This window comes from Myxine glutinosa, chromosome 3, assembly GCF_964187855.1.
Source record: "Myxine glutinosa chromosome 3, kmMyxGlut1.1, whole genome shotgun sequence".
NCBI classification, from domain to species: Eukaryota; Metazoa; Chordata; class Myxini; order Myxiniformes; family Myxinidae; genus Myxine; species Myxine glutinosa.
The window spans coordinates 149,367,608-149,387,247 of NC_136263.1; the positions used below are offsets into that span (position 1 = coordinate 149,367,608).

Consider the following 19,640-nt stretch of genomic DNA (forward strand, 5'->3'; position numbering starts at 1 on the left):
ACACAAACCACCATTAACCTCGATTAATACAAACAAACCACCATTAACCTCCATGAACCTCCCCCTATTATTTATTTATTTTCACGAATAAACAAATAATAGAAATAACCTGGTCTACTTCCAATTTCAATTCTGGTCAGTTCTGGTGTCTGGTCACACACAATGTTTTCCTCACCCACTGTGATTCGCTCAAAATAGATTCTCACTGTTATGTCTGAAATTAAGCTACCCTACTGGGTATTCGTGAAGGGGGTCCATCTTTCCCAACCCCTTCCTTCACACCAGCCACTTCACGTTGTCCACCATACTCACTGAATTGTCATCAATTCTGAAATTCGTCTCATGAAAACACATCCCAGAGTCTAGTGTAACAGCCAGACAAACACATAGACATGCTGAAGACCCCAGGGTACCCATCAAACTAGCTTGTCCCCAGATCAACAACACAGCGAAACATGTAACTTTACTAAAATAATCACTTACTCATAACTAGCTGGATAACTAGCATAACTAGCTCAACACCTGGAACTCATAACTAATACTCATACCACTAATTACTCATAATAACTCATAATTACTTCTGTAATTACTCATGCCAATACTTACTCAAAATAATGTAATATCCCAATCTTCACCCCTTTATGCAAATCGAAGCACCCCGGACAACCCACAACCAATATCAACCACTGTAGCCGCCTTCCCCTCCAGGCAGCCACACGCAGCCACATACATCTCCATCCACGTCACACAAGACAACAGCCAACGAGTGTGTCCACCACACAGAAACCTTTGGCAATGCAACAACCGAACTCCCAGACAACCAACAACAAAACCCAATCCATCTCCATGGCTCATCAAGCAGTTCCAACTTAATCCAGCTTCACATACCGATTTCCCCAAAACTCGTGAAACTTCACCCCCATTTTGGAAAAGCCCTGGACTAAATCCTGACACCCTAAATAACTTCAGACCCATCTCCAACCTACCCTTTCTGTCAAAAGTTTTGGAACGTGCTGTGGCCACTCAACTCAAACATCACCACTCTGCCAATAACCTGTATGAAACATCCCAATCCGGATTCTGCTCCAGCCACAGTACTGAAACTGCTCTCCTCAAAATCACCAGCGACCTTTTCTCTCCTCCGATGCCGGCAACCTCAACATTTTCATCCTCCTCACCTCAACGCCTCTTTTGACATCATCTATCACGCCATCCTCCTCACCCTGTTTAGACCGGCTTGTGCCTATTAAACCCAAATTAGTTCACCCCCAAGCCTACAAGGACCACCTACAGCACTGCAAAGATGTCCTCTACTCCACCTACTACCCTCAAATTATCCACTCTGGCTCCGGAATCCCAAAAGCACTCTTCTCTACAATAAACAAACTAAATAAACAAACCTTTACAACGTGAACAAACTCCTCAGCTCCCTGGATACCACCACCTTGCTCCACATACCTGTTGGTGCACACCTGTGCACTCACACCTGGTGCCACCTGCACCCTCCTTCCTTCCTGGACCATTCATCCAAAGCAAAATTGACAGCATCTACAACAGCTTAATCACCACAATTCACTCCCCCTTAAGGTGTCCCCCAAGGTTCAGTTCTTGGCCCCCTCCTCTTCGTCCTGTACCTATCCCCCCTTGGTCACTTAATCCGTCATGCACCATAGCCAATGCACCATGGTCTCCAATTCCACTGCTTCACCGATGACATCCAGCTTTTTCATCTCCACCAAATCGTGCTCCACCACCACCCACTCTATCCTGACAAACTGCCTAACTGAAATAAAATTCTAGCTTCAGATCAGCTTCCTCGAACTTAACTACGCTAAATCTGAATTAATCTTCATTCCCCCCAACATCGATGGTTTCCCAGTATCCACATCCGGAATCTTGGCATCATCATTGACCAAAACCCTCTCCTTTGAAAAATACACTAAACAGATCATAAAGACCTTAAACCTTAATCATAAAAACTGAAAAATGCTTCGCCATGGAATAGTCCACCACTCATATAAATAATCATAAGAGTTCTGCGAAACATCTCCATCTTTAAAACTTAGCCAACCAAATTTAAACCACATGTTTTCCCCCCAAAAAACAAGTCACATTCTTTGTATATTGCCAACATTGTTCATCGTTTAAGTATCATCCAGAACTAAATTTTTATAAACCATCAACTTGTAGATGCATTTATTTATATCCCATTAACCCAAGAACTCTCAATTGCTTGGTTATATTTTAGTAATGTCATATATCCATATTTCCTTTCCAAATTGTTCCTGATATACACATTAATCCCATCTGTCTTCGTTTCCAGATGAACTCAAATCAGGAAATCAACACAAATCCTTATTACCTCCAATCAATTCAAAATTAAATCAAACAATTCAAAACCAGATCGGATCAGCGATCAAAAATCACTTTTCCAATCAACAATTCATTCAAAGACCAAGCTTAAAAACACAACTCTCATCTTACAGTGACAAGTAAGCAACCAACCTACTTCACACTAAAACAAATAACTTTTCATCACCCCTTCCTTGATGGAAAAACTTGATGATTACACAAAGTTCCCGTTTACATTTTGTGACTCACAGCTCCTGCCTCCATGGAACAATGACGCCTGAGCACTCAATTAGCCCTCCCAGTACCAAAGACTTACAATCAGACCGACAGACAGACAAATAACAGAGGCATGTCGCCAGCCCCAGCACAGGACATCCCCTTTCCGGGCAGGCATAATATAATCCACAGCATCGAAATGCCAATTTCTATCCGGGGCCTCGCAAAGCCAGAATCCATGCATGCGTGCTCCATCATGCAACCCGATCTGTACTCGGTGCGCCCGGCGCCCCCTATAATCAGTGAGTTATAATAACCACAATATCTCTGGCACCCAACTCGTGATACCACAATTTAATCCACGTTACTTGCATCTCTTCATCCTCACAAAATTTAACGTGACTCAAATCCATCTCAAATCCCCACCGCTCGGCCCGGTTAAATTAAATTCCAAGCGTACTGTATTCTCTGTCCACTAATTATGTACATGATTTTGGTTTTACCCACAATATAATGTCCCGATATTCTCCAGATTTAAGTCCTATATATCCTGTCGTTAAAGCAACACCCTGTAGACTGACTCCGCCTGTCGTTCTTCCAAGGTTAGTGAATTCCCTCTGACCTTTCCCTTGCATATCTCGAACAAAGGTCAACTAAATTTTAAAAGGTCAAACTTCGAATTGGGGTAACCAGCGCTTTATTTTTCCGCAAATAATGCAAGTCCGGCGACAATGGACAAATGACCCTTAATGTGGCTCTACATAGCATAATGCTAACTTCTACGAATCCAACAACCGTCACAATCCGTCCAGGAACTTCCGTACGAGGCGTGCTTCACAATGCCCATCGCACATCCTTCCTCGTTCGCACAACGCTTCATCAACGCACCTCCTCGCGTCCACACCTTGGCACAAGCCACACCACATACCGACAGTTGAAACCTCGACCGTCCTCCTTCCTCGGATCAGCGTTCTGTTGAAAACGTGACATTTCTGCTCAAATTATTGAATTTCCAAATACTCTCCCTGCAGCGCCCGTGAGGCAGCTTGTCCCACATTATCTGCCTCCAGACCCATATGCGTTTTAATAACTTAACCTTATCAGCATCGTTCGCCAGCATACCCTTTGTCCGGCGCATCGATCATCCCAAATGCTTCGATGCATCTTCCAGCCACCACTCCGCACTGTACCTTACTGTATGAACAAGACTTCCTGTTGGAACTTGACTCCGGAAATTAATTACTCTGTCTTGAAATCGTTTATTTTAGCCATCTTAAATAAATCCATCCATCTATCCATCTTATAAATCCATCTTAAATAACGTATTCGTCCTGTGACATTGCCTGGCATATATGTCGCAGCCGGCCACTATTCCGACATGGCTCATGACTCATGTCTAATTCTGACAAGAAGATGAAGGATGAAGGACATGATATGAAGAAGAAGATTCTGACAAGATACTGACATGTGAACGTCCGACATCCAGCAAAGTCGAAATGACCCACAATGCATTTGGGCACACACTTCCTCTGAGAGTGGGCGAGTTATCGCCGGCACTCTGAGCAAATCTCATACAGCACACCCGTGACTCGCGGCTCGCTCGGCTCCTGCCCCGTGACATCGCCAGAATTCTCGGATAGACGCTAAAATTCACAACACACATGACAAAAATCCGATTTAAATTCAGAGATCGCCGATCGACTTGGCACAACCATCTCAACGCGACGACGCCACGCCGCCCCCCGTCTTGGCGCGCACCCTCGTGCCTCCGCACGAATCCCAACACTCCCTGCACGTCGCTCTATTCGCGTTCGCGGCGGGGTTTACCTCGCGTTGGGACATGCAGTCGGCTGTCATAACAAAGTGCTGTCATAACAAATCTACGACCCGACATGTCGTGAGCTGTCAGAACATTGAGCTGTCAGAACTCATCCCTAGCTCGCAAAAAAACAGGATCTCCGACGCTTGACCTCTCTGATCCAAAATGCACTATATGACACCAATTCCAAAGGTGAGCTGCCTCAGCGATACATCCCACACATATTGATTCGAATTCTGCAACCATCTCCGAGAAACCGCTTCATATCAACAGTAGATCGACAAGGGCACTCCGGGTGCTTTCCTGACCCGATTTATATCAATTCGCTTCCCAAACAACTCCCAAACAGATGAAAATCCGGACTCAGTTCAGGACCTCGCCTGTTCTCTCGGATAGACGTTAAAATGGACATTCCCGGCCTGAATTTCCCCCAAGTCGAGCAGATCGCTTACAAAGTTTCACACCGAAACCCTCTGCTTTGCATATGTCATACAGACAAACACATTGGCCAGACACACACGTCAATTAACATCCCAATATACATTCATTCCTCATTCATGTTACGAGTGAGTCTCCCATTCTTCGCGCGAAACTCAGATCGACTCAAATCATGCCTTCCTCCAGCCACTCCCAAACAATCTTTGCTCATTCATGTTACGTCTCTCATTCAAGGAAAAGGATTGTTGGGGCTGGTTGGACGGGGGGTGGGTTGAGGTGGAAAGGGGAGGCAGGGTGGGGTGTTGGGGTGTTGCCTAGAGCCCCGGGACTGAGCTCAGGTCTTGGGGGGGTGGGGGGTGTTGCCTAGAGCCCCGGGACTGAGCTCAGGTCTTGGGGGGGGTGGGGGGTCTTGGTCTGGTATCTGGTCCAGCGGCATTAGCCGCTGATTTGCTTGCTTAACTACCTCCTTAATTGTTTCACCTGGCCCATTTCCTGTGAGCTTATTTATTTTCTCTTGTCCACCAGGTCCTGGCCTGCTTTATCTGGACCTTCTGTTCACCACAGCCCATCTTTCCCTGGCATGCAATGGCATACCCCATCTTGTCTCTGGGCTGTTCCTTCCTGGAAAGTTCTCGGCCTGGCTCGACCTCACTTTCCCCCCTTCCCTTTTACCGAACGTTATCTTCACCGATATCCTGCGCAAATCCTTTTACTGGCCATGTTCCTATGGCCCTCTATGTTCCTATGGCTTTCTATCTAAGTTTAGCCACAGTTAGCCACAGCCCTTCGTTCCCTGGCATGCAATGGCATACCCCATCTTGTCTCTGGGCTGTTCCTTCCTGGAAAAATCTTGGCCACCTGGTTTCAGCCTATATGGCTGTCCGACCTCATTTTCCCCTCCTGGTGCTAACTGTAACTTTAAGCTTCCTGTTAAATCCTTACTGATATCCTGCGCAAAATCTATCCTTAGCTTTTTACCCTTAATGTTTATCCAGCGCAAATATTGTAACGTTACTCTTACTATCCTTACTTGTTTATCCTGGCTTTAACAAAGCTACGCCATTCTGAGGCCTAAATGAGCCTCTACTTACAATTTCTGTTCGAGTGCAGACAGCGGGGAAGACAAGGAGACTGAACCCGCGCGAGGGAGGAAGGTACGAATTTGGAATAATAGCCCTCTGATATAAAACAACTCCCACCTTTACTCAAATCAACGTGCCGGCGCCGGCCTCAGGTCAGCCTTCCTCCTGTCCCTCGGGCTCCGTTTCCCGTCCTCCGCGTCTGTTGACACCCCACTCCTGGTACCATCTGTGAAGAATCAGCTCTTCGTTTGCAAAAGAAGTCCACAAATAGCCTGAAAAATGGCGCAGCTTTATTAATAACCAACTTATACGGATCCGGAGGAGGCCGACGTCTACAGCAATCTACAGCAAGAACATGCCACGTCAAGCCTTCCTGAAAACACATTGATTCCCAGTCCATTTATATAGGGACACGTTTTATCAGGAAATCTCCGAGGGAACAAACAACACTGGGAGAGGTTCCTCCCACCGTTATCATTCGGGGGAGTCAGCCCGTCCTTATCAATTGTTTTTCTGGGCTCCGAGAAAACAGAACTGTAACTCACAAAGAGAAGAGTGTATGCTTAGCCAAACAAACCCATATATTTTATGGGTTTGTGTACATGAGTAATCCAAAAGCATGTTTATACAGAGTCATGCGTTGCTGAGATTAAAACAAAATATATATGGTTAACGATCATGTCATTCTATTACGCAAAAACAAGCGCATGTGGGCGTGGTTTTACGACCAGCCTGGAAAAAAGCACACGTATACAGTTTGTTCAGCATGACCTCATTTTAAGCCTTTCCTCATCAAAAACTAAAACGAAGCAAAAACCCTTTATTTACTTTATGAAATAGCATTTTTAGACATCATACAAATCACAACACATTAGCACCCAACGTCTATAACTGAACTTTAGGCAATAACAAATCTACTACTTGACATGTACATACACTCATCTCTCACAAGCCATGATGCCGATGTAATCTATCTCTGCTTTATCTGTCTATCAAAGGCTACCCAACATGGAAGGTGATAACAACCCTCAGCTGCTATCAGGTCATTGATACTTGCCAGTCTTACTCTCATAATCGGGTCAGTCCGAGCCATCTCGATGATGCATACGGATTTTCCCATTGTTGGTCACCCTGTGAGATTTCTCATCAGCTTTCTGACAAAACATACGTGCTTTCCAATTAAATGGAGGTTGAGAACTACGCCTCAGGATAGGTCCAGTTTCATATGAAGTTCCACGAACAGGAAGGCCCACATGACTGACACGCGATTGAAGCAGCTTTTTAAGCTGGGTTATTTGTGTCTCTGATGTGAAGCTACTGTAACAAGCCTCGTGCCATTTTATTTCTTGCGCAAGAAAAATTGCTACCGACACTGTGTTCAACCTATCAAGCACATGCAGATTGTTTATATCATCTAGCCTCCTTCTCTGTGAACCAACACAGAGTTTGGCATTTCCCGTCTGTAGTTGCTGTCCGCAGATCAGCAGATGTCGCTGGACCTTAGTGGCAGAAGAAACACCATGTGTAGTCAGATTGCCTTTTACGCTTAAACACAGCTACTGGATCCACAACTTGAGCTGTGGGCGGAGTGGAATCTAGTGAAATCTAAAAATAAGTAAAAGTGTGTAAGATAATTCCATAGCATATAGACATTGTGTGTGTGTATATATATATATATATATGTATATGTATATGTATATATGTATGTATGTGTATATATATGTATGTATGTATGTATGTATGTATGTATGTATATATATATATATATATATATATGTATATATATATATATATATATATATATATATATATATATATATATATATATATATATATATATATATATATATATATGATCAAGGCACCTCCTAGCTTTAATGGTGAGCACCAGCCACGAATTATGTCTCACACGGTAAATACCGCATAACCCGCAAGGAACCAACAGCCTGTCTGCCACACAGACCATCGTTCCCACCAGTGCAAACCAAAACCAGGGGGGTGCGGTGCGATCGGCGGGGATAATAATCAACGAACATAACAGCGTGACGAGCGCTGTCCCGATCTCCTGTGGACCGAAGTCCGAGACCAAAGCTTCACCTCCGACCCAAAGGGTCTTCTGGAGGCTTCAGCCCGGCCACTCTGTCAACAGACAGAGATTTATTCATTGGTCCCCATTGGCTAAACATCAAGCAGAGCCGCCAATCCAGATTTCGGGCTTATTAACCCTCATCAGGACGGCATACTGCAAAAAAATCTAACCAATGAGGACCAAAATCGTCTATTAAGATGATCAAGGCACCTCCTATTTTTAATGGTGAGCACCAGCCAAGAATTATGTCTCACACGGTAAATACCGCATAACCCGCAAGGAACCAACAGCCTGTCTGCCACACAGACCATCGTTCCCACCAGTGCAAACCAAAACCAGGGGGTGCGGTGCGATCGGCGGGGATAATAATCAACGAACATAACAGCGTGACGAGCGCTGTCCCGATCTCCTGTGGACCGAAGTCCTAGACCAAAGCGTCACCTCCGACCCAAAGGGTCTTCTGGAGGCTTCAGCCCGGCCACTCTGTCAACAGACAGAGATTTATTCATTGGTCCCCATTGGCTAAACATCAAGCAGAGCCGCCAATCCAGATTTCGGGCTTATTAACCCTCATCAGGACGGCATACTGCAAAAAATAAATCTCTGTCTGTTGACAGAGTGGCCGGGCTGAAGCCTCCAGAAGACCCTTTGGGTCGGAGGTGACGCTTTGGTCTAGGACTTCGGTCCACAGGAGATCGGGACAGCGCTCGTCACGCTGTTATGTTCGTTGATTATATATATATATATATATATATATATATATATATATATATATATATATATATATAATACATATATATACATATATATATATATATATACATATATATATATATATATACATATATATACATATATATATATATATATACATATATATATATATATACATATATATACATATATATATATATATACATATATATACATATATATATATATATATACATATATATACATACATACATATTGTTATGAATTTGGTAGAGCAATATCTAGAGCTAGGTAGATCTGAATAGGTAGGTATTCGGCTGTCGTGACAGGGACTCTACATGTAATAAGTTCTTGATGTTTAGGCGTTTGTCGGGGTAAGATGTATGATTGTGGATCTACCTGGAGGTCCGAGTGTTAAATAGTGAGGGATTAAAGGTAACGCCCCTGTGAGTCTCACCTGGTAGTCAAACCTTTGTCCATTATGGCACTGCAAACCACATAAACATTAGTTAGGTCCGTAGCGCAACATTAAATAATTCCCTTTCCCTGACATTGACTTCGTAATAAATAGACAGGAAACCAGGCCAAAAACACCGCCACGGTTGGCCGCCGCCGTTCGCACCTCAAAGGCCTACCAACCTCGCTGGCACGTGTTACAAAACGACCGCGGGGGGGGGGGGGGGGGGGTCGCGGACGGGAGATGTCAGGAGTCGCATGCCGCAGAGGGCGTGACCTGGGCGAGTTGGGAGGCTGTGATTGGCTGAGGAGTGCGCCAATGTGACGTCATCGGCCACCAATATATGCGACGGTCGGACGCCATTTCAGGGAGTTCGGCAGACGCAGGCAGACACCGGAGAGTTCGTAGGAGTTCGTTGGAGCAGGCAGTTGACACAGTTGGACACACGTCGATGAGCGATCAAAAGCGGCAGTTGGTGGAAAAGCTCCCCGAAGGCAGTTGGTGGAAAAGCTCCCCGAAGGCAGTTGGTGGAAAAGCTCCCCGAAGGCAGTTGGTGGAGAGTTCGTTAGCACACCAAGCACACAGAGCACGCGGCAGTTCGCAGCAGTTCGTTGCAAGTCGAGCCCTCCGTTGAACCATTGGTGCACGGGCCTTGTGGAGATCGTCCTCGTGTGAAGCTGCTGGCCACGCGTCGGACGCGTGGTGCTTGGAGCGGGGCCTCGTGGAGCTTGGAGCGAAGGACCTGGTGGTGTGCGATCGGGCCAAAAGGAGCGGTGTTGGACGGCCGCCACCAAGACGACGAAAGACAGATAAGCCGCATCCGCGTACATTTGACCGACGGGACGTGTTATTTTTGTATTCATAATCTCCCTCGTATCGTGTTTGCTGTCAGTCGTGTGGGGACGTCCCGATTTAGAGTTTAGATTTACCGGCGCGGCTTTTTCACTGTATTACTATTCGATAATAAATCCTTATATTATTTTCTATATATATATCTGAACGCAGTTTTCCTGGGTGTTTGATTTTAATAGGTAAGGTTGCGGAGCCTTCGCTGTGTCCCGCCATTCCACGCGTTTGTGTTGAACTTGAGTCCGCCATTGAGTGTTCGCCTCGGGAGTTAAAGTCTCGCAAATCGGCCATCCGTAACTGTGGTGTTAATCACAGTTGCGTAACAAGTGGTGTCAGGAGTGTAGGATTTGAACCCGTCGGACAAATTTTTTTTGTCCGCGGCGAGACATCGACACGGTCGGACAAATTTTTTTGTCCGCGGGGCGACATCGACACGGTCGGGCGTACATTGCGCCCGACGTTCGAACGCAAAATTGTTATAGTTGAGGCGGAGAAATTTGATAATCAATTGGGCAAACGGAGCGCGATATCGCGTCTTCGTCAAATTTAAATTGTGTTTCAGGAATTATTAAAATAAATACGCGCGCGGGGAACGACCTTCCGAAAAGCGGATGTCGGAGGTCGACGAAATGGAAGTACGCAGCGAGGCCTCCGTCAGCGTCGGGAGTGAGCCGGAAATAGGGGAATTTGATGTAGAGGTGAGCCTTGGAGCTTCCCTCGTCCCGAGCACCAACTTATGCCCCTCCCCTACCGGGGAGTCGGGAACAAATGGGACGGCCCCGAGAGACGACCAGGCTTTAATGAAATTTTTAAAGGAATTAATGGATGCTCAGGGTGAGCGAGCCAGTCGGGAATTGAATGACAAAATTGACGGGCTGGAAAATAAAATAAGTAAGGAGATGGGAGAAATGGAAAATAAAATGGAGTCCCAGGGGAATGAATGGAGGGAAGGAATGAAGTATATGAGTGACCAAATTAATGGATTAAAAAGGGAAATGGCAATTGTGGTAAGTGTACAGGTAAACGTGGAGTGTCCACAGGTGAGCGGGGAAGGAAATTTGGAATGTGAGAGTTGTAATGGGGAATGTTTCCCACATTCTGGCCTGGTTGTTTATCGGGGACCGTGTGGATGTCACAACACCCCAACCGGGGGATGAATTTGGAATTGTGCAGCACCAGGGCGGTGGTGCGGAGCAAGAGGGGGTAGAGTTTTTGGGGGTCCATGCGATAGAGCCGGACCGGGTATTTATTGGGGATATTGATCAAAGCCTGGCGGGGCCAGGAATGATTTGTAATGAGGATGATTTGATCCAGCGGCTGGAGACCTGTGACAGTCCCATGGAGGTAGAGCTTGTCCAGGCCCAAAGGAGCCTGGGTGATGAGGTGAGTTGGTCCGAGGAGGTGGTTGGAATGACCGAGGGGACGCTCACTGTACACTGCTATTTGGAACAGAGGCTCCAAAATTGGACAACCAGTTGGGGGAGTGTGTTGGCTCCGGGCTGGATTTGGATCTTGGAGGATCGGGAGATAGAGCTTCTGGAGATTTGGTCCCTGTAGGGAATTTGGATCAACTGCAGGGAGGGGCAGAACAACCGGTGGTAGAGGTTGTTCCCTGCAGCTGCGGTTTGGCAGTGGGAATGAAAATTTGTAAAATAAAATTACAATGGGAAATTGATTTGGAGCAGCCATGGTTGGGATTGGTCCCCGGGCTGCGGGATTTGGACATGGAGAGGTCATGGGTGATGGCCTCGGGCAAAAGTTGCCCCTTTCAAAATTTGGGTATGCCAGCCAGCTGGGGGGCTGTGATGGCGAGATTTGGACGTGGGGTCCAGCCTTGGGTGTCGAGGTACGACCTGGGTCCCACGGGGGGTCTGGTGGAGTGTGGCGTCCCTTGTCCGTCGGGGCGCCGGCCGAGCTGTTGGCTCGGGCTGGCAGGGTCACCGGACCCTGGTGGGGGTTAAGACCTCCAGAGGGGTCCGAGGTGGTTTCTCAAGCCTGGGTTGGCATTTATTGAGGACCACTAGGGGGAGGTGTTGTGGGTCGCGCTTTGGTGGTGGCACTGCGGACGGCCAACTTGGGACTGATGTGGTGACCACCCGGGCATGCGGCCTGGCACTCTCCTCCAGGGACTCTGGGACAACCAGCATGTGGTGACCTGGCATGGTGGTTGGTCTATGGACGCGGGTCAAACCGAATGGACAGGGATGGAGATAGCCTGCCGGACAACCATTGGGGCATCTGTGGAACGTGATGGTGTGAGTGACCTTCCACAGATGCTCCGTTATGATTTATGGACTCTCGGGTTGGGAAGAGAGCCATGGGGATGTGAATCGGGAGATGTGTAACGAGCCGAGCATATGGGCCATGCTCGGCTGGCATGTGTATGGCAAAGCATCCTTCTTTGGTGAGGTTAGTGAAATGTGATAAATGTTTAGCATGGGTAATCTGTGGGTTAGATGGAAATTTAAGGGTGGATTTTGAAATGCCATGGTGGACACTGTACAGTGACGCCATTATTGATCCAGGTGTGTAGACCAAAGTGTTGGAGGCTGTGATAAAATTAATAGGGTAGCAAGACACAGCTTTCAACTGGTTGCGGGGGCAACTGTGCTGATATTTGGGACGCGGGATGATGGGGATGTAGTTGTGTAGCCTGAGGGTCAACGTGGTGCTGTGCGTGTCCGAGGTGTGTGGACCATGTCTTCTGGGTGGGTCTCCTGGTGGAGCATGGCTGTTGACTGGACCTTGGTGTGGTCAAGTGTGGGTGAGCACTGGGGGGCTGCAGTTCTGTAGTCGGACTGGGGGATGATGGGGAGGTGCAGGGGACGTGGCTGTAGGGATGCCACGCACTGCGACCGTGCCCCCCAGGGCCGAGGTTGTGTGTGCGGTAGTGTGTGTTTTGGCAGCAAGTGCTCACCACATTGGCCAGCTGGGGCTGCTGCAGCTGTGTTCCTCGCAGGGGGGGCCGAAGGATGGATGGTGGGTCGCACCCTTATGGACACTCATGGGCCATGTTGGCGTTTTGACTGCTCACCTTGTCCCGGTGACCCTTGCACGGTAGAGGTGCAGAGCTGTCGTGGCCACAGGTAGTTGTGTAGTGATGATCACCGTTGGATGCGGATCCACATACCTGCCAGTGTAGTGGGGGCAAAAGAGAAATTTGGAAGTATTTGGTAGGCCCAATGTGAAATTTTGGGAATTGTATGGGTGGATGACACTCTTGGACCTGACCAACCTGCAACTACCTGCACTTGAGGTGAGTGTTTTAAGGAGTACTGTCCCAGGCTCCAGGACTTGCTTTGGAAATTGGGGACATGTAAATTGGAGTTGGGAGGCGGGTGAGAGTGATGACATGGCCGGTGAGGGGATGGAATGGGAGCCACAGTGTCTTGTGGGTGGCGTATGTTTTTGTATTGTGGTTAGGTGTTTTGATGTGGTCGTGAGAGTGGAACCTGGAGAGTGAGTGATGATTATTGGAGATAATGAGGGGTGATACTTGTGCTTTTGGAAATGTGCTTTTGGAAATGTGTGATGGTTTAAATGTGAACTGGGGGATTTCACATGTGGCAGGCCATGGCAAGCCTTGTAACACCTTTTACACCAAGAATTGTACTGAATTGTGCTGAGTTGTGTGGAGAATTGAATGGCAGTGGGGGAGGAAGTGTGTTTTGGGGTCTTGTGGGTGGGGAAGGTGTGTGTGTCCGCAGGTACAGAGCAAGCTCTGAGGAGCGATGCCTGCGGGCCCCCCTCTGCGGCAATTACCCCTGGCAGCCGGTGGTAACTGGAAATTGGAGCTCGTCGGTGGAGGGTCTGGTTGGGCGCCGCGGGGTGAGGAAGTCCCCCGGTGACCCGTGTTGCTGCGCGAAAGCAGGAGGCAAAGGAGCCTGGTGTGTGTGGAGACCCTCACCGGCGAGGTAACGGCGGAAAGGGGCTGTTGGGCTGTCACGGGGCCAAGAGGTAAAGGGGGGGGGGGCAATGAACTTGTAAGTCGGTTGACTTGTTTTTGGGACTGCGGGCACCACAGCCTGATGCGCCCCCACCATCTTTTTGTGCGGTACCTCCCCGCTGCCTAGTTGAGGAATGCACACACACGTGAATGACATCAATGCCATGGTCCTGCAGGGGGTGTATTGAAATAAGTGCTTTGTTGATTTTTGAAATGCCTTGATGACCTATGGAATGAGAATGAGTGGTTAAGGGGTCTGTGTTGCATGAATGTGGGCGAAATCCACCGAGCCGTGTCACTCACCTGTAACATCTGGACAGGCCCGTGGAAATTTAGGGGGATGCATTGGGGATGGCCCCGCAGGTAAGGTTGTGTCTTGTGGCATCCACCGGGGGACGCAGTCTGTAGACCGGGGTATGTACAAAGGTTAGAGTTTTGAGTTTGGAAAGATGGTTAAGTTTTGTGGTTAAGTTAGTGTTGTGTGTTGGTTGTTTCCTCCCTCCACAGGAACAATGAAGAAAATGTACATACTTGCATGATGGTTAAGGGGTTCAGCATGTTAAGGAAGTGTAGGTAGGTAGTCCGACTCACTTCCCACAGCCCTCCTGATTTATTTCATAGGTTAATTAAGTGTGTGACAGTAAGTGTTAAGGCTGGAATGGTAGCGCCTGCGGTGAACCTTGCAGGAGCTACGGTTCCAGGGGGGGGGCTGTGTTATGAATTTGGTAGAGCAATATCTAGAGCTAGGTAGATCTGAATAGGTAGGTATTCGGCTGTCGTGACAGGGACTCTACATGTAATAAGTTCTTGATGTTTAGGCGTTTGTCGGGGTAAGATGTATGATTGTGGATCTACCTGGAGGTCCGAGTGTTAAATAGTGAGGGATTAAAGGTAACGCCCCTGTGAGTCTCACCTGGTAGTCAAACCTTTGTCCATTATGGCACTGCAAACCACATAAACATTAGTTAGGTCCGTAGCGCAACATTAAATAATTCCCTTTCCCTGACATTGACTTCGTAATAAATAGACAGGAAACCAGGCCAAAAACACCGCCACGGTTGGCCGCCGCCGTTCGCACCTCAAAGGCCTACCAACCTCGCTGGCACGTGTTACAAAACGACCGCGGGGGGGGGGGGGGGTCGCGGACGGGAGATGTCAGGAGTCGCATGCCGCAGAGGGCGTGACCTGGGCGAGTTGGGAGGCTGTGATTGGCTGAGGAGTGCGCCAATGTGACGTCATCGGCCACCAATATATGCGACGGTCGGACGCCATTTCAGGGAGTTCGGCAGACGCAGGCAGACACCGGAGAGTTCGTAGGAGTTCGTTGGAGCAGGCAGTTGACACAGTTGGACACACGTCGATGAGCGATCAAAAGCGGCAGTTGGTGGAAAAGCTCCCCGAAGGCAGTTGGTGGAAAAGCTCCCCGAAGGCAGTTGGTGGAGAGTTCGTTAGCACACCAAGCACACAGAGCACGCGGCAGTTCGCAGCAGTTCGTTGCAAGTCGAGCCCTCCGTTGAACCATTGGTGCACGGGCCTTGTGGAGATCGTCCTCGTGTGAAGCTGCTGGCCACGCGTCGGACGCGTGGTGCTTGGAGCGGGGCCTCGTGGAGCTTGGAGCGAAGGACCTGGTGGTGTGCGATCGGGCCAAAAGGAGCGGTGTTGGACGGCCGCCACCAAGACGACGAAAGACAGATAAGCCGCATCCGCGTACATTTGACCGACGGGACGTGTTATTTTTGTATTCATAATCTCCCTCGTATCGTGTTTGCTGTCAGTCGTGTGGGGACGTCCCGATTTAGAGTTATTAGATTTACCGGCGCGGCTTTTTCACTGTATTACTATTCGATAATAAATCCTTATATTATTTTCTATATATATATCTGAACGCAGTTTTCCTGGGTGTTTGATTTTAATAGGTAAGGTTGCGGAGCCTTCGCTGTGTCCCGCCATTCCGCGCGTTTGTGTTGAACTTGAGTCCGCCATTGAGTGTTCGCCTCGGGAGTTAAAGTCTCGCAAATCGGCCATCCGTAACTGTGGTGTTAATCACAGTTGCGTAACAATATATATATATATACATATATATACATATATATACATACATACATATATACATATATATATATATACATACATACATATATACATATATATACATACATACATATATATACATACATACATATATATACATACATACATATATACATATATATACATACATACATATATACATATATATATATATATATATATATATATATATATATATATATATATACACACACACATATATATACACACACACAATGTCTATATATATATATATATATATATATATATATATATATATATATATATATATATATATATATATATATATATATATATATATATTTCTCTTTTTTTATTTTTTATTTTTTTATATAAACCAAGTAATTTCAAAGTCACAAAGCATATTTCATATCCTCTCTCCTCAAATTATGTTTCTCAACAAATCATCAAGATACACTACAAGACCAAAAGTATGTGGACACCCCTTTCTAATTCGTGGATTCGGCTGTTTCAGCCACACCCATTGCTAATAGGTAATATTCTTATGCCTGGGGGGTAGAGCAATATCTAGAGCCAGGTAGATCTGAGTAGGTAACATGCTTCGAGATGTCGCGATAAGGAACACTTCCTGTAATAAGTCCATGTTTAGGCATTTTGTCGGTTAAGGTGTATAATTGTGAATCTACCAGGAGATTCGTGTGATAGTTAGTTAGGGAATAATGAGTATAGCCCTTGTATGTCTCACCTAGTAGTCAAACCTTTGTCCATTATGGCACTGCAAACCACATCAACACTAGTTAGGACCTTTAGTACAACACTAAATGTCGCTGGTTAGGACCTGACATGACTTACGAATAAATCAGGATGGAACACCGCCACAATGGGCCGCCACCATTTACACCTCCGAAAGGCCTACCCACCTCGCATAGCACGTGCTATAACACAAAGACCACGGGGTCTAGGAGTGGGGAGAGTTGCAGTGGCGCAGTGGGCGTGCCCCTGGACGAGCCGGCAAGTCGTGGGAGGCTCTGATTGGCAGAGCAGTGCGCCAATGTGACGTCATCGGCAGGGATACGATCGAGGGTCAGACGCCATTTTCGGGAGTCGAGTTGAGTGCAGTTCGAAGGAATTCACGGCTTGAGAGAGTCCCAGTGCGATCCTGAGTTGGCTTGTGAGCAGGGTCCTGGCCCGGGTTGAGTTGGCTGTCGTGTGGAAGATCGCCGTCGAGGTGGTTGGAGCTCGCTCCTTTTTGCTGGGTGGATTCGCGCTAGCCTGGAGCGGGACCTCGGGTGCAGCGGCGAGGGCGTTAGCTCGGGCCTAGCGGGGCGTGCGAGGCGGCGGAGGATTCGTCCAGGCCGGGAAGAAGACGACAGGGACGAGATAAGGCCGTATCCGCGAATACACTTTACATATAAGACGTGTTATTTTCGTATTCATCTCCCTCGTCTTGTGTTTGAGGTCTGGAGTGCGGGATCCCGATTTAGCTACCTTATTTTATTACCGGTGCGTGCTTTTTCACCGTCTTTGCTTTTCATTAATAAATCCTTATATTATTTTTGTACATATACCTGAACGCAGTTTCCTGTTTGGTTTTAATAGCTAAGGCTGCAGAGCTCTCGCTGTGTCCCGCCATTCCGCGCGTTTAAGTGCTTGATTTGGAATCCGCTATTGAGTTTTCGCCTCGGGAGTTTAAAGCCTCGTAATCGGCCTCCGCAACTCTGATGTTAATCGCAGTTGCGCGACAATATAATCAAGCACACAGCCATGCAATCTCCATAGACAAACATTGGCAGTAGAATGGGCAATACTGAAGAGCTCAGTGACTTTCAATGTCGCACCGTCAAAGGATGCCACCTTTCCAACAAGTCAGTTCGTCAAATTTCTGCCCTGCTGGAGCTGCCCCGGTCAACTGTAAGTGCTGTTATTGTACAGTGGAATCGTCTTGAAGCAACAACAGCTCAGCCGCAAAGTGGTAGGCCACACAAGCTCACAGAACGGGACCGCCGAATGCTGAAGCGCGTAAAAATCGTCTGCCCTTGGAGGCAACACTCACTACCGAGTTCAAAACTGCCTCTGGAAGCAACGTCAGCAAAACAACTGTTCGTCAAGAGCTTCATGAAATGGGTTTCCATGGCCGAGCAGCCGCACACAAGCCTAAGATCACCATGCGCAATGTCAAGCATTGGCCGGAGTGGTGTAAAGCTCGCCACCATTGAACTCTGGAACAGTAGAAACGCGTTCTCTGGAGTGATGAATCACGCTTCACCATCTGCCAGTCCGACGGACAAATCTGAGTTTGGCTAATGCCAGGAGAACGCTACATGCCCGAATGCATAGTGCCAACTGTAAAGTTTGGTGGAGGAGGAATAATGGTCTGGGGCTGTTTTTCATGGTTTGGGTTAGGCCCCTTAGTTCCAGTGAAGGGAAATCTTAACGCTACATCATACAATGACATTATAGACGATTGTGTGCTTTCAACTTTATGGCAACAGTTTGGGGAAGGCCCTTTCCTGTTTCAGAATGACAATGGCCTCGTGCACAAAGCGAGGTCCATATAGAAATGGTTTGCTGAGATTGGTGTGGAAGAACTTTGATGGCAATGTACAAAAGAGCGCGCACAGCTGTAAGGACGAAGGACGGGAACAGTGGTGAGTTTGAGGTGAAGGTGGGAGTGCATCAGGGGTCGGTACTAAGTCCACTACTATTTGTAGCTGTGCTGGAGGTGCTGGCTTAGAACGTAAAGGAGGGTTTACCGTGGGAGTTGTTGTATGCAGATGATCTGGTGTTGATTGCGGAAAGTATGGATGGACTGAAGGAAAAGATGAACAAGTGGAAGGAATGTATGGAGACAAAAGGTCTGAAGGTGAATATCGGAAAGACGAAGGTGATGGCAAGTGGTAAAGCATGTGGTGAGGTGGAAAGAACTGGGAAGTGGCCGTGTGCTGTGTGCAGGAAGGGTGTCGGAGTGAACTCCATTCAATGTACAATGTGTGCTGAGTGGGTTCATCAAAAATGTAGTGGTCTGAGAGGGTCATTTACCAGTGTGGCAGATACATTCAAATGTAAGGTGTGCACAGAGGGAGCTGCAGATGGAGGAAATGTTGTTGGATCTTGGAGACAGCGTGAAGCTGGAAGGTGTGAAAACATTTTGCTACCTCGGAGACATGCTGAATGGAGAAGGTGGATCAGACTCGGCAACGCTTGCTCGAGTGAGATGTGCATGGAAGAAGTTTCGGGAACTGAGTGGCGTGCTGATGAGGAGAGTGTCGCTGAAGCTGAAGGGAAAGGTGTATGCTGCATGTGTGAGAAGTGTTATGATTTATGGGAGCGAGACATGGGTAATGAACGTAGAGCAGCAACGAAGGCTGGAAAGGGTGGAAATGCGAATGGTTCGATGGATGTGCGGAGTATCGTTGAGAGAGAGGAAGACAAATGATGAATTGCGAAAGATGATGGGAATATTGCCTGTGATTGATGCTGTGAAGAGGAACAGGTTGAGATGGTTTGGTCATGTATTGAGGAAGGATGAAAGTGACTGGTTGAGAAGAGTGATGGAAGTTAATGTAGAAGGAAGTAGAGGACGGGGAAGACCAAGAAAGACTTGGCTAAAGATGGTGGAAGAAGAA

General features: G+C 47.3%; 1 protein-coding gene across 5 annotated transcripts in view; it reads right to left on the reverse strand.

Moving 5' to 3' along the window:
• The window catches only part of NME6 (NME/NM23 nucleoside diphosphate kinase 6), a 75,705-nt gene that overhangs the window by 19,689 nt on the left and 36,376 nt on the right, over nucleotides 1–19,640 (reverse strand). The window lies entirely within an intron of this gene.